This window comes from Chrysemys picta, unplaced genomic scaffold (genome assembly GCF_011386835.1).
Source record: "Chrysemys picta bellii isolate R12L10 unplaced genomic scaffold, ASM1138683v2 scaf1403, whole genome shotgun sequence".
NCBI classification, from domain to species: Eukaryota; Metazoa; Chordata; order Testudines; family Emydidae; genus Chrysemys; species Chrysemys picta.
In genome coordinates this window covers 1-14,646 of record NW_027054109.1, presented here as the reverse complement: position 1 = coordinate 14,646, position 14,646 = coordinate 1, and the positions used below count along the sequence as shown (strand labels likewise).

At 39.9% G+C, this 14,646-nt stretch overlaps 1 long non-coding RNA gene across 1 annotated transcript; it reads right to left on the bottom strand.

The window, feature by feature from the left end:
* Positions 1-5,649: 5,649 nt before the first annotated feature.
* Positions 5,650-11,405, bottom strand: LOC135979937 (uncharacterized). Its single transcript, XR_010597178.1, has 3 exons — positions 11,280-11,405; positions 8,136-8,166; positions 5,650-5,761 (listed from the first exon to the last, which is right to left on the bottom strand). It is a non-coding gene; the product is annotated as an uncharacterized LOC135979937 (long non-coding RNA).
* Positions 11,406-14,646: the final 3,241 nt, after the last annotated feature.

The following is a 14,646-nucleotide window of genomic DNA, read 5'->3' as shown; positions in this document are numbered from 1 at the left end:
GCACTTCAAAACTCTCCTAGGTATCAACAATTTCCAAGAGGTTTCCTTTTCCTCTTAGACGACCAGTTTATTTATATGGCATTTGATTTTTTTCAACATTTTCCACCCTTTTGCATTCTTAGTTCTTGCTTCAGCCTAGCTTATGAGCTGATGTGCGTCTGCACACTGTGTCTGCTACCCCCTAACCCAGAGAAACACTATGTCATAAATTACACTTGTAGGGTATAACTCATTTTACTATACTACGTTATAGAACCGAGGTAGATTTCAAATAAATTGCTGGCAAAATTATCTAAAGACCCGAGAAACAAAAATCTGCATTCAAAGAAAGTTTCTTTTACCAATTCACAGGAGACATCATGATTCAGAAATTGCATCCAGCTTTTGAATGGCTGCCTTTGCACTGAAAGCACTGGGTGACACATTCAATGTTTTGCATGTGTCTTGTTGTGACCGAAACTTACCATCGCTGCTTCCTCTGAGCACTACATCTGGAGACGGTGTCTGCTGTGAGCGGGAACCAAATGAATCCAAACTGTCAAAGGAATCATCTCTGCCGTGGCGAGGGGGGGAAAGGGAATCACTGCGTTCAGAGTCCCAGCAATCAATATAACCACTGTCACGAATGTTGCGTTTGGGGCTCTCAATATCTTCTGTTTCCTACATGGAAATACAGACGTACCTCTTCAAAAAAGTCAGTGACACAAAAATGAGATCCACTATGCATCTGAGTACAAAGTATCTTTCTAATGCACTAAAATCTCTTCCCTCAATCATAGCATTTTTTTTTTGCTTTCAAATCAAAAGCATGAGATTGCAATAAAACCTCATTTCATACCAATTAAGAGGAACACACATGCTTTGGATTAATATAGTTATTTGAAATACAGTTGCAATAGGCAGATTAATAAAACTATCAAAATTGAAATAAACCTGAAACTTGACTTGTCTTCCATAGTCCATAGCACACTGGCAAAGGCATTATAAATTTGACCTCATGGCTGAGTTGGGGATAAGCTCACTATTCTCCAGATTAATTCCCCCAATCTATCTATTGTATCTGACTGGGACACCAGCAGGCAGCATTTGTTGTCGTCGCCTGAGCTCGGCAAAATAATGAAGCAGTTTGTCCCAGTCTCCCTGCACCTTGAAGAGAAATTCCTGTTATGAAAGAGGGATGTCTTTCTAAAGCAATCAGCAATGAAAAATATGCAAAATGCTTTTCCTGATGCCTCAGAAGAATTCAGTCGTGCTCTTTACTCTTTGCCAGCTCCTGGCTCTGGGGGATATGAAAGCACTTGTAGCTGACCCACATGTTCAGAGCAGTGAGAACAATGGTTGTCTTTGACAGCCCTGTGATTATAAATTCTTTCCAGCGCAAGCAGCACATACTAAAACTCTAAAACTCCAGCAGAGGGAAAGGTCAATGGAAGCCATCCTCACCCTTGCATTATAATAAATCCCTTGTTTCAGCCAGTTTCTTAACGTTAATTACAATAGCACAGGCCGAGAAAAGCAAAAATAACTACTCTCTTACTCAAAAGATAAACCTCTATGTTTTTTTTCTCCGCCAGACTGTCACTGAAAAAACTCAAGAGATGCGGGTGACATCATCAGACTGACATTTTTCAATCTGAAAAGATTGGAATGTGAAACTTTTTCTTGACACACTTAAATATTAATTTTAAACTTTCCAATTAAAAAAACACCTATGGGCTACAGATAATTGGAGCTCAACAACTGAGTGGAGAGTAGCTCCCACTGCCCTCTACAGCTACTGTTGTCATTATTAGTATTGCCAGTGATCATATCAATCAACATTATGGTACAATAAAGTCAACAACCTCCTTAGCAAAGGAGAATTACGGCAGAAAGAGCATCTGAGAAGGGGAGCATCATAATATCAATCAAAAGTTCAATATTCAAAGGGAGAGGCTCAGAGGGAAAAGGAAAGATTAGAAACTCGTGTCTTGTAGACTTTCCAGGAAGAAGACTTAATTAGAGCCACTAAATAACTTGCTGCCAAAATACCACAGTATGTCCAGCACCAAAGGTTCCTTAAGGCCAAGCAAAATCACAGTAATGCCAATAGTCACAGAGTACACGAACTGGGATTATACTCAAGTTTTGTTTTATTTTTTAATTTAAAATATGTTAACAAGTAGTGATTTAATTCAATGGCGTTTTCCTCCCTTATCGCTTGTTTAGGAATGGTATATATACACACACACATAAACACTGTTCAACGTATACCACCTCTGTCTTTCTAAAATCTATATTAAGTATACAGCTCCAAGAAAAAAGATTACATCCTCTCAAAATCCTCTTTACCCTTTTCTTCAAAACTATCTGAAATCTTTTCCAAATCCAGATTCAGAAAAAGCTCCCCATCTCTACATACCAATCAGCTATATTCAATCCTCTGGCAGACTTCCATTTTCTTAAAATAATATGTTTGAAAGTCATGGAAACGCTCAATAGCAAGAGGGATAGAAATCAGATGAACTATTCGAAAGTACAGGCTGAAAAAAACATTCTTCAGCTGTTTCATGCTTTAAAACCCTGAATGAAGTGTGAATGAACAGATTCCAAAATTCCCTATTTTATTAACCCGTTAACTTTAATTTAGTTTACTTTTTAATTACTGGCAGCTACAGGTAAAAGTAGGGAAGTGTACAAGAGATGGCACAATAGACTGTAGTAATTCTCTTGTAAACATGTACTATTTAGCCTTCCCGTTGGCACCTCATTCTCCCAAAAGATTACTGTTACTGGCTATGACAGATACTCAAAATTAGAGCAAGTGTGTGTTATCTACTAGATAGTAACCACTCTAAGTATCATTTACATCTTACTGTGACACTTTTTGAAAAGATAATCCCATAGCATACCATAATGCACTGGTCTATCATGCCCATCTGGTAAAAATCAATGCATAACCTTGTGGTAGTAAAAGTAGATACAACTGCCAAATTTAAAACCTATTTGCCAGCCACTTTTATATATTCCTTTTCAAACTATTGAATATATTCAAAGTGCACTATGGATTAACTGTTTACATTTTTCAGATTGAAAACTGGATGAGTATGCAGTAAAGTAGGTTAAAAGAAATAAAATTAAAAACTCACTGAATAAAGTTAAAAAAGGATTTCAATGGAGGTAGTACTAGCACATACTGAAATGTCACTTGCTGTCAATGCCATTGTTAAATTCAATGGAACTGTGCCAGTGTAACCCTTCATTTATAAAGAAGTGCTCTCGCCATCCAGCCTAAGCTAAAGTAATGGAGTGCTGCACAACATAGTTCAAATGTTCTAAATTACAACAACAAACCTCTTAAACTTCAACCACAAAATAACTCCAGGAGAATTGATGTGTGGCATAAAGAAGGAGTGGGAAGGCAAGGTAAGAAATACAGGTCTAGCAACAGTCATAATAATACCATCCAACTAATATCTTTGTTTACTGCACTGAAAAGTTTATGGCGATACAAACATTCAAACATTAGGAGATTCCCTTCATTGGTTCCCCTCCTCCACTGCAGCAAATTCAAGTTTCTTGTTCTTGTCTTTGACCTGCTGAATTCTGCCCCCTCCCTCTTTATCATCTCCACCCTCCTAACGATGCCAGCTTTTAAACACCATTTATCCCCTTATCCCACAACAGTATATCTAGACTTTCTTCCAATCTGTCCCCTTCATAAAAGGACAAGGTGCATGAAGTAATATCTTTCATTGGACCAACTTCTGTTGGCAAGAGAGCAGGCTGGCTCCAGCGTTTTTGCCGCCCCAAGCGGGGGGGGGGGGCAGGGCAAAGCCACGATTGGCACCACTTCAGTAGCAGCTCTACCGCCGCCACTTCACTCTTCGGCGGCAGGTCCTTCCCTCTAAGAGGGACTGATGGACTCGCCGCCGAATTGCCGCCAGAGCCAGATGTGCCGCCCCTTTCCGTTGGCCGCCCCAAGCACCTGCTTGCTGCATTGGTGCCTGGAGCCGACCCTGTAAGAGAGACAGCTTTCAAGCTTATGCAGAACTCTTATTCAGGTCTGGGAAAGGTACTCCCAGAGTCACAGCTAAATGCAAGGTGGAACAGATGGTTTGGCATAAGTAGTTAGCAAAATAATAAGGTCCATTATTACTTTTCTGCAATTTTCCATGGCTTGTCTGCAACTCAGCCGCAATTTTTTGACAATCATCCTGCAATTCAAGTAGGGCCTCAAAAATATATGAAAAATGCATCACGTGGAGCAAACACCCACCCTCATGTACCAAATGGCACCCTTATTACTCTGCTTTTTTGTCCGAGCCCATCTCCCCACCCTTCATCTGTCTTTCAGACTGCAAATTCTTTGGGGTTGGGACTGCAAAGCCATGATTCATTCAGGTCATTCCAAATGAATGCCAATTAACTTTTATACCTCCAGACACAATCAGGTATGTGGCATATACAGAATACACTATCCCGGTGACCCCAGCAGAACCACAGGAGCATCAAATTGAGGAGTATCAACATCCGCTGCAGCCTACTGTAAGTGCCCTGACTGGGCCATGGGAATGGTGCTACCCTCTGCACTGGCCTCTTCCCAGCAGCAGAACCTGGCTGGTCTGCTCTACTGTGGCCTGTAAACCCTGACATCCATTTTCATCCAAGATTTAGAGTTTGACAAAATACAGATTATCAAGGTTATGCTACATGTGAAGTGCATACACAATCCCTTCCCCCACCCACTTTGCCTTTCTTCACCTGTTGAAATGATATATCTTGATATGAAACTTGTGGTGCAACTGAAAACTGGCTGAGGGAAATATTGTTCATGACAGTCTGTGTGTTCAAATATGTTCTTTAATCTGATGCTCCCTAGGTCCACTGACTCACTCTGCAAGTCTCTCTATTGAGAGCAGTCGATCAGTATACCATAAGCAAAGAGCAGAAAAACCAAATTATGAACGTTACTCTACCATTTTAAGAAGAGCTGGGCAACATATTTTCAGTAAATAGTAAATTCCCCAAAATATGCATTTTTAGGCTACCAAAAGTATTCGTAAATTTGGGTCAAATTCAGTTAATAGTTCTGCCCCCCCCCCAAAAAAAGAACCAAAAAAAGGTAATTAAAAAAAAAAGTCAAAATGGTTCATTTTAACCATTTAGCAACAAAACGTTTAGACTTTTTGTTTTGGCACAGCATTTAATTTCAAAATGTAGCCAATTAAAAACGCCAAACAAATAAAAGGGTGAAAAACCTGAAAACAATTAAATATGTTTACAATATGTTTCATTCAACCCCAAAAAAGTTTGTTTCAGGTTAAACTGAACCTAATTTTTACCCCCCAGATTTTTCAGTTTGGCTCCTGAACCAAATCATCACTTATTCACTCAGCTCTAGGTGTAATGCTATATGACCATTTTAAAGTCCTACTGCTGGTAATTTCTGCATCACTAGCACCACCTGCAAAACTGGCTACCAAAAAAAGCCAAGCCTGTATTTACAGTTGTTTAGTATCAGCAGGAGCTTTTACAAAAAAGTTAAGTAGCTCACTCCCCAGCCCACCATCCACCTGTAGCTTTCATTACAACAGACATCAGAAAGAATTTTTGTGGGACTTCCAACTTCAATAATTAAAAGCCCCAAAAACGCTAACAAAAAAGATACCTTTCTCATCTGTGCCAGCAATCCTTCAAACTCCTTCAGGTTCAGTGTTGCTCCACTGTATGAAGTGCATCTGTTTGCTGCTTTCCCCAGCCAATAAATGGTAATTAGTACCTGCAGAAATCAGTAAACATTAATTGAAAATCTACACAATTACTTTGCTAAATTTACTTTTCCTAAGGACCTCTTCATTTATTTTGAACTCTGAATCACTGGTGGATTTGAGAATTTGTTCTAAATCTGTATTCCCCTCTGGGGAGTGGGAAGGGAGGGTGGTTAAATGGTTAATAACAAATACATGAAGCATCTATTAAAGGTAAAATAATCTTATAGAATTTGCAGCTTATTAAAAAAACATACTGCTGTGTCACGTCTGGCTGAAAAGTAAGCAGCAAAAATAAACCTCAATATTAAAAACTAGGTACAATATTCGAAAGTATTCCCAAAGTGAAGAGAGCTCAAAAGAACTACCTTCCAATAATGAAGGCTTCCAAATCTCATGGTAAAATAAAGTTAAGGGTGGCAGGAAAATATTACTTACTAATAATGGTTTTCCTTAATTAAAATACATAAGGAAATAAACAACAAAATGTTTGTAACAAATATGTCAGGGACTATTTGAAGAAGAGAAAAGGCTAGTTCTACCCACCCCAATATTACTGATAAGATTCAATGCATTTCACCTCTAGTTTAATGGCTCAAAATATCCAGACCAATACTAAAAATAAAAGCCTGGACCATCTGGCAGTTTTTCGGCAGTTTAGGCAGAATGAGTTGATGGTTTCACCTAACTTTCAACCTGACATCTACCCCAATGAAAACACCACCATCAGAACTAAGGCCAAGGCCAAGGCCTAAGCTTATAGACCTTTATATACACACTCATCCCTTGAGGAAGTTGCTCCAGGTTAAGAATAAATACAGTGATGGAACCAAGAAGAGAAACTGATTCTGGCACTGGCAGGACTGTATCTGTTCTGGGGATAGAGAACTTCAGTTGCCTAAGTCTATCAAAATCCAATTCCTTTCATGAATGCTAAAATTCTCTTAAATTTTTAGAAAAACAAAAAGTCATTTTCTGGCCCCTTTGTGTCTTATAATTCAAACCTTTTAAAGAAAGTGTTTCAGTTTTATTATAACCCCAGATTTGATGGCAATTGAAATTTAACTAAACACAGAATAACAAATTCATGTGAAAACAGTTCACAGCACATGCTCTCAAGTAAAGTAAAAATATTTGCAGACAAGTACTATTCAGAAATAAGAAGCTGTCTAATTCATTTTCCTACCCAATTATGTGATGAGATGAGGATTATGCTAGGTTCAATTATTTTTGCAAGCACTCAATCATTTGATCTCCTCCTCCCCTCCTTATGCAGGGTTGAAAACATTTCCAGACAAATGTCACCTTTGCAAGCAATTCTGACTGGCTGCCAGTCTGGAGTACAGAATAATGCATCTGAAATGTCTACATTACATAGAAAGACACTTTTATGAATCCTTTTTAATGTTAATTTTAAGAACACCACATCCACATGAAACCTTTTAGCCAATTTCAAGAGAGACAGACACCCCAAATGCCACTGAATGAAAACATTCCCATGTATCTTTGTGTGCTGGAAAACAAAGATATTACTCTGCTGATGACAAGAAAGGCAGGATGAAATAATTCTGTCCTTTTTACCTGTAATCTTGATTGCTGGCTTGAAAAATTATAAGGGAAAGGTCTTGGCATTCCCTTACACTGTAGGGGGATGTCAGCCAAATACAAATTGAATTTACAGTAGTTTACAGCTGACAGTAAAGCCAGATTTGCCTGGCCTTTAATAGTGTAACTAACTCTGGGATTAGCCAAATTCAGACATTTTCTTTTTCTTTTCTTTTTTTCCACTTTACCATTACAAAATCATTACTACTGCCACTGGTTGAAATCAACAAAACGTTAAACTTAATAGAATTAAGCCTACTGTGCTTTTGACAACGCATCCTACTTGGAAAACATACACAAAACTACTTGGAAACTCAAAGAGAAAGCTAGCAAGTCAAATGGGAAATTACAATTCAACAGTTTAGATCCACATAATGTGAATGCAGTTTGGATTGTATTATCATCTTCTTGATATGCTTTGCGCAAATGTATAACCAAATTACAATCACTGTATGCCCAGTAAATTCAGAAAGGCCAAAAAAAGTCTAGCTTTTGATTTGTTAAATAGTGTTAATCAAAATTAGACTGGTAGTCAAGAAATTAAATTGTTTAGTTCTTTATTTAGTCAGAGACAACAACACTAGCACAGTTCTATTTTGTTTGCAGAGATGGTCTGCCTCTGCAGCAGTATAGTTAGTTTCCAATGAACTATTCATGGTTAATGTACTAAAGAACTTTTCAGATTTGCATCACAGTACTAGCTTTTACAATCTCTAAATTCTAACTCAGTCCAAAGCCAGGATTATCCAGAGAAGAAAGTACTGCAAATTAAATACTTACATTTTTCAGCTTTCTACTGTTGTCAATGTTCCTGGATGCACCCACAAAAAAGAGAGAGAAAAGAAAAATCAGAAAGCAGACACTGTTTCCAAGAGCGTATATGCAGGAGGTCACGTGGTTCCCCTAACAAAAGCCTGCAGGATGCTTTTGCTGGTTGGAAACACAAGAAAGCTAGGAAGATGTAGTGCATTCATTCATAATGTGGGAGTATTTTGCAATCATTACTGCAATCATTAAATTACAATGCTTTAACAGCAAAGAGAAAATATGTTGTAGACATCCCATTGCCAAGAATGAAATATAGAGCTGCTGATTTGTACACACAAGGAAGACTAAAGTCCTAAACCCTAAAATCTAGTCTATTGTAGTCCAGTTTTGCTCTGCAATATGTCATGAATACCCAACAGATTTAATAGGAGTTGAACATGCATACACCACGGAAGAATTTAGCCCTAAATGTTTAAATAAACATGGCTTGCCCCACAGCAAGTCTCACAAAGAAAATAAACATCATGCAGAGACCGGAAGGGAGATGAAACAATAATACAGATGATATTGTGAACTACAGTCTCCTCTAGTGCACTCGTAGTAGAAGATTTTTGTTCTGCTTTGTGAATGTATATTTAGCACTCCCATTAAAGACTAACACCCTTTTTGGGCAAAGTCAATCTATTTCTTGGCCAGCATTCCTTCAATATGGCTGGAAGTCATAAGTTAGGAACCTACATGAAGTTTAAGGTTGTGAAAACACAAACAACAGGGAAATTATATGACTGCACTTCAAATTCAACTTATTTTTAGCCAAGAAACTTCTTGGAGAACTGAGGATAAAAGGAATGTGTCTAACACTTCTGGGTATTAGACAAATAAAACAAATGTACTGCAAATGTTTAGTTGAGATTGTCCCCAGAATAAAATTAAAAGCCAGTTCACTTCAAACTACGCAAGTGCACTCTGGTGATAAATTTATCCGACTGCCAGAAACCAGAATGTTTGTTTACATTTATGAAAATACCGAAAGCTTGAAAAATAAAGGAACTTCAAATAATTTGCCACTTTCCCAAAACATTCTTCTTCCAGTACCTGCACCCTAAAAAAATATTGTTCATATTTTCTTTTCCACTGCAATTTTACTATGAAAAAATGTATGTAACCTGATTAAAGTCAGCCTATTTCTTTAAAGCATTAGATCATAACTTTTATAGCTGAATGATCAAAAATACCGTATGTCTAAAGCACATTCCATTTAAAATGCACAAAAAGAAATCACAAAAAGAATAAAAGTTTTTTTTAATCATGTGCAGTAATACCAAAGATTTATTTGATTTTGTAGCACAGAATAAACAGTCTTTGCTACAATAAATAAGCATTCGAAATAGCTGCAGATTGATGAGTAGACTATGGTGTCTATTTAGTAAAAACAGCCATGGAGTTTTTCCACTACAAGACTCAGATTTGGCTTTTGCATGAACTTGGACAGTACAGGAAAAGCATTTCAGTTAGATTTCCACAGGTGGGTTTCTCTGAAGAGTCGAGGGGAGAAAAGATTTTCTGACAACGAGTAGCTCCACATCCATCTACCACCACGTTTAATTGAGGGCTAACCCCGTTCTCCAGTTTATTACTAATTTTTAGTTTAACTCATTTGAACACTGCATCAATCCCAAAATTCCACAGACTATTCTAGGCAGCTGTAGGCAGAATCCTACTGGTTTTGGTAAAAAACAGAAACACCAGTGGAAATCAGGCTAAGAAAGAGGAAAATCAGGCTCACAAAGTCCCCAGGGGGTGCTACAAGCAACCTGCTGCTCACTACCAACTTAACATGGTGTTCTCATTAGGTGTACAGGTCACGCTGTATAAACAACGAAGTGTGGGTGGAATTGTGACACATCATCATGTACATTTGGTTGTCACACCCTTTTACATTTCTGGAGATTCTACGGGATGGTCTATACTAGAAAATTAAGTCATCCCAGGTACACTATTCAGAGGTGTAAAAAATCCACACCCCTGAACAACGTAGACAGCACTAAGTTGACAGAAGAATTCTTCTGTCAATTTAGCTACTGCCTCTCAAGAAGGCGGATTACCTATACCAACAGGAGAACCCCTCCTGTTGGCACATGTAGCGTCTACACTGCAGCTTTGCAGCTGGGCTGCTGTAGCATTTTAAGTGTAGACAAGCCCTTAGTCAAATTTATGACAAGATGATTTGCTTTTACACCTCTCATTCCCCTAATTTCTCTTGGTGGGACCATCCTTGAAAGACACAGTGGTCCAGTTGCTAAGGTGCTAACCTGGGAATTGGGAGACCTAGGTTCAAGTCATTCTCCCACAGTCTTCCTGTGTGACCTTGGGCAAGTCACTTACTCTCCTGCAGCCTCAGCTCCCCAACCGTGAAATGGGAATAATACGTCCCTGCTTCACAGAGGTGTTGAGGATCATAAAATTAGTGTCTGAGTACCTCACAACTTTAATGGAGGCCATATATATTGATAATATAATCAACAATAATCTATGCACTCTGCCACAGTAAGCTTTTGCATGCAGTAAACTGGGTTTCAGCTGTGATACCTCATCCTCACAGTTTACACAGAAGTTCCAGGTTCAAATGAAATATTTTGCAAGATTGCTCTACAATCCATCGTTAATTTTGAAGAATAAACAGACTGCAGCTTTCTCTACCCTGAAAGGTCTTAGTTTCACAAGAGCCTTCAATTAGTAGATCAAACTTACTGATCGGAGTCCTATAAAGCATCTTGAAAACAGTTTAATCTGCAATAACAAGGCCTGGGATTTTTTAAGTTCACATAGTGCTCTAACAAAATAGATACAAGAGAATGTTATCAATCTAGGGTGCTCTTTGAACAATGCTTATATTAGCATTGCCCTGGCATTTGAAAGCTTTTGTGCTTGATATCACTGAAAATAAAAAAAACTAGCTTCTTTCTCCGAGGGGGGAATTTCTGAACAGAACATCTAGTCTAGGCAGCAACGTGGATTCTGAAAGCTTAGCTTGTCTCTCTATTTTACATGAATGTCAGTATCTACAGCCCTTTTTGTTCATCCTTAAACATTTACAATTAAACTACACATATCCACAGTGTTAAGGCCCTAACTATAAACTGGTATTGTACTTACTTGACTGTTATTCTGTTTGATGTGTCCTGAAGGTCACCCGGGTCAAAAAGTTGAGATTCTTTAAGCCCCAGCTCTTTGCAGCCTCTTAAGAATAAGATGGTGTTGTCCTGAAATGAGGCAAACAAAATTTAACTCCTCTTTATTACAGAAGATTATCTCAATGAATCAACCCCTCCTCTTGCTTACCTAAATTACTGGATCATTCAATCACTTAATCCACTAAATCTAGGACTAACATATTGCCAATTATATAATAAAATTTCACTTTGAAGATTCCAGAGAGGAAAAGAGACACATTTTATCTTTGAAATCCATAACTGCACCTCGTTCATTCAGTTCTCCTTGTCAGAAGTCACGTGGCAAGATTTTTTTTAATATATAAAAACAGTTGATATGCCAGCTATCTGCACAACTCTGATCCACTGCAAGTCCTGAGGCCAATGGCCATATTTCAGAACCAGTCAAAAAGCACAGGTATATAATATATTAATTCACCATTCTAAGTGTGCTACAAAGATGTTAGGTTTACATTAACTGGCCAATTACTTCTAACTAGTGTACTTAATTACTCTGCTGTCCTCCCTCCTTAGCCAGCCAAAAGTGGGGGGCAGGGAGGGGAGAAAGACAGTCATTCTCTTCTTTTCCTCAAGCTGGAAATGTGAAACCACATTTTTCAAACAACAGACCTTTTCTACACAAGAAAGATGCACTAATTTAGTTAAATCAGTGTCCACACAGGAATATGCATGCTTAGGCCTGGTCTACATCTAAAACATAACTATCTAGCTACGTTGCTCAGGGGTGTGAAAATGTCACATCCCCTCAGGGATCTAGCTAAAACGACCTAAGCCCCAGTGTATCCACTGCTAGAATTCTTCCATCAACCTAGTTATCACCTCAAGGGGGTGGATTTTTCTACAGTGATGGAAAAACCCTTTCTGTCGTCAATCTAAGACAGAGTCGACTGAAGTTAGCAGACATAAATTACATCAGCATAAAGCGGTCACAGTTAGTATATCACTTGTGTAGACTTGGCTCCTAGCATCGGCACTGCGTGTACGCATCAGGAGGGCTTGTATCAATACACAATGTGGTAAAACCATGAGTATGTATCCCAGTGTGCAACTTGCCGTCATCTGGCACATTGTCTTTTGGAAAATTTTGGCAATCCATGGTGGGGCAGAAACAAGTCACACAGGGTGACTGGGAGCAAGGGGTCAAGTTCCTATCATGCAACTTTTGCAATTCCATAATACCATCCATATCCATATCTATTTTCATGCCTTATCTTAAAAAGCCCACAAACCCATGTAGCACTTCACACTGTCAGCCATCTCTGACAGAAGTGTGGAGCCTGCACAGCTCTGCACTATTGTCATGAGTGTGGCAAGCACAGGATGAACGATCCTCTGGTATTTGCAGAGTCGCAGGACAAAACCGTAGCAATGAGCACCGGAAGCGCCCTAAAAGTGGGAGGGGCCACCGGCCCCTGGACCGGGCCCCCGCCCCCACTCGGTTACCTCTGCCTGAGGCTCTGTCCGCAGTCCATCCACGCTCCACCCCGACACCCTACTTCCGTTCAGCCTCTTCCCCCGAGGCCTGACCCCTACTCTGCCTCTTCCAGCCCCAGGCCTCCCCCGCAAGGCCACCCCCGCCCACCACTCGCCCCCACTCCTTCCCCTCTCCCAAGGACCCTCCACCCACTGTTCACTTCTCTCTGCCCCCTCCCCCAAGCCCTCCTGGCGCTCACTCCTTTCTGTCCCCTCCTGCCTTCAGCGTGAGCGACAGGGGGAAGAGGAGCGAGCGGCAGGTGAGAAGAGGTGGAGCGGGGGCAGGAAGGGAGGCACGCCACATCCAGCATCTTTCCCCATTTGTGGAGGCTTAACCTCCCCAAGCCACTTATATCTTCTAGCCCTGGCTCCAACGCAGGGACACCAGAACGAGAGCTGCACTGACAGTGGCGAAATGCGTGGCGATCACTCTAGGGAAGGTTGCAACGCTGGATTGCTATTGGTCAGTGGGAAGTCATTTGGAGTTAGAAAATCCATAGCGAGGGCCACTGTCATGCAAATACGAAGGGCCATTAATAGTCTTCTGCTACACAGGACTGTCACTCTCAATAACATGAAAGACATAGCAGATGGATTTGCAGCAACAGGATTCCTGGACTGCAATGGGGCGATAAATGGCACTCATATCCTGATTTTGGCACCTGGCCATAGAGTACATCAACAGAAAGGGCTACTTTTCTGTAGTTATGCAAGCATTGATGAATCACCGGGGACACTTCACCAACATATGGTTTGCACCAATTTAACTATATTAAGAACGGATACCTTTTGTAGACCCAGTATAACTTTCTCCTGTAGACCAGTCTTGAGGTCACAGGGAACAAGTGACAATCAGGGTCTATGAGCTTCCGAGGAACTGCCAGAGCATTAGGAATAGTCAGTTAAGTTTGGGCAGGAGGTAGAGGACTGCACAAATTTCTTCACCCATGCTCCCTCCTACCCCTCCTCTCTTCTTCCCTCTGAAGATGACCTGCCTCCAGTTGGTGGGGGAATAGTAGTGCCATAAAGTGTGCTGGAGCAGTTTTGGGTTCTTTTCTTTTGAACTTCAAAAATAATTTCAGTAGGAGGCTAAGCAAACATTTGAAGCTTTTCACCCCTCCCTGAACCCCTTCTCATCTATCCCTATTTGAAGGGAAACAGTTACAGAACAGAACTCTCACCATCACTACATTTGTTCCCATGTCTTTGTTTATGTTGCACTTGCACAGATCTGCAAGAACGTCACTGTTTATTTTTTCGGTGTGCAGTGATCAGCACACTAATCGCTCTGGCATTCAGCATACCAACATCAGTGCAAAAGAAGCTTGCCGTCAGCAGCCACATTGCAAAATCTGGGCTCAAAGAATTTAGAGTGCTACAAATCTTCCTCCGACCCCTGGATAAAATTTAATAGCTATGGAGAGAAGCCAGAGAAGAAGCAGCATCAGTTAGGAGAACAGAGAGCCTGCAACCATGAGAGGAAGTCTCATTCGTGACATGAAAAGACTCTTGTAAAATTCCCATCTGTTTTGCTATTTGCATTATAATTTTTCCACACTAATTCCAACTGAAACATGAACAATGCTGTGTTTTGCCTTTGAAGGAGCACAATATGGTTTGTTTCCAAATGGTGGGTGGAGCAGGGTTCAACTCTAATAAAAGTTTGGTTACCTAAGTGTGAAGCGTTTTTAAAAAGTATTTTTCGTTACAAAATATCCAAGACAAACAGACCTAATAGACTTGGGAAACGTTCAAAGGATAGGATGGCTCAAGGGATTTTTAACAGTGCCTCTTCCCTTTAGATCCAAAATTCCAAT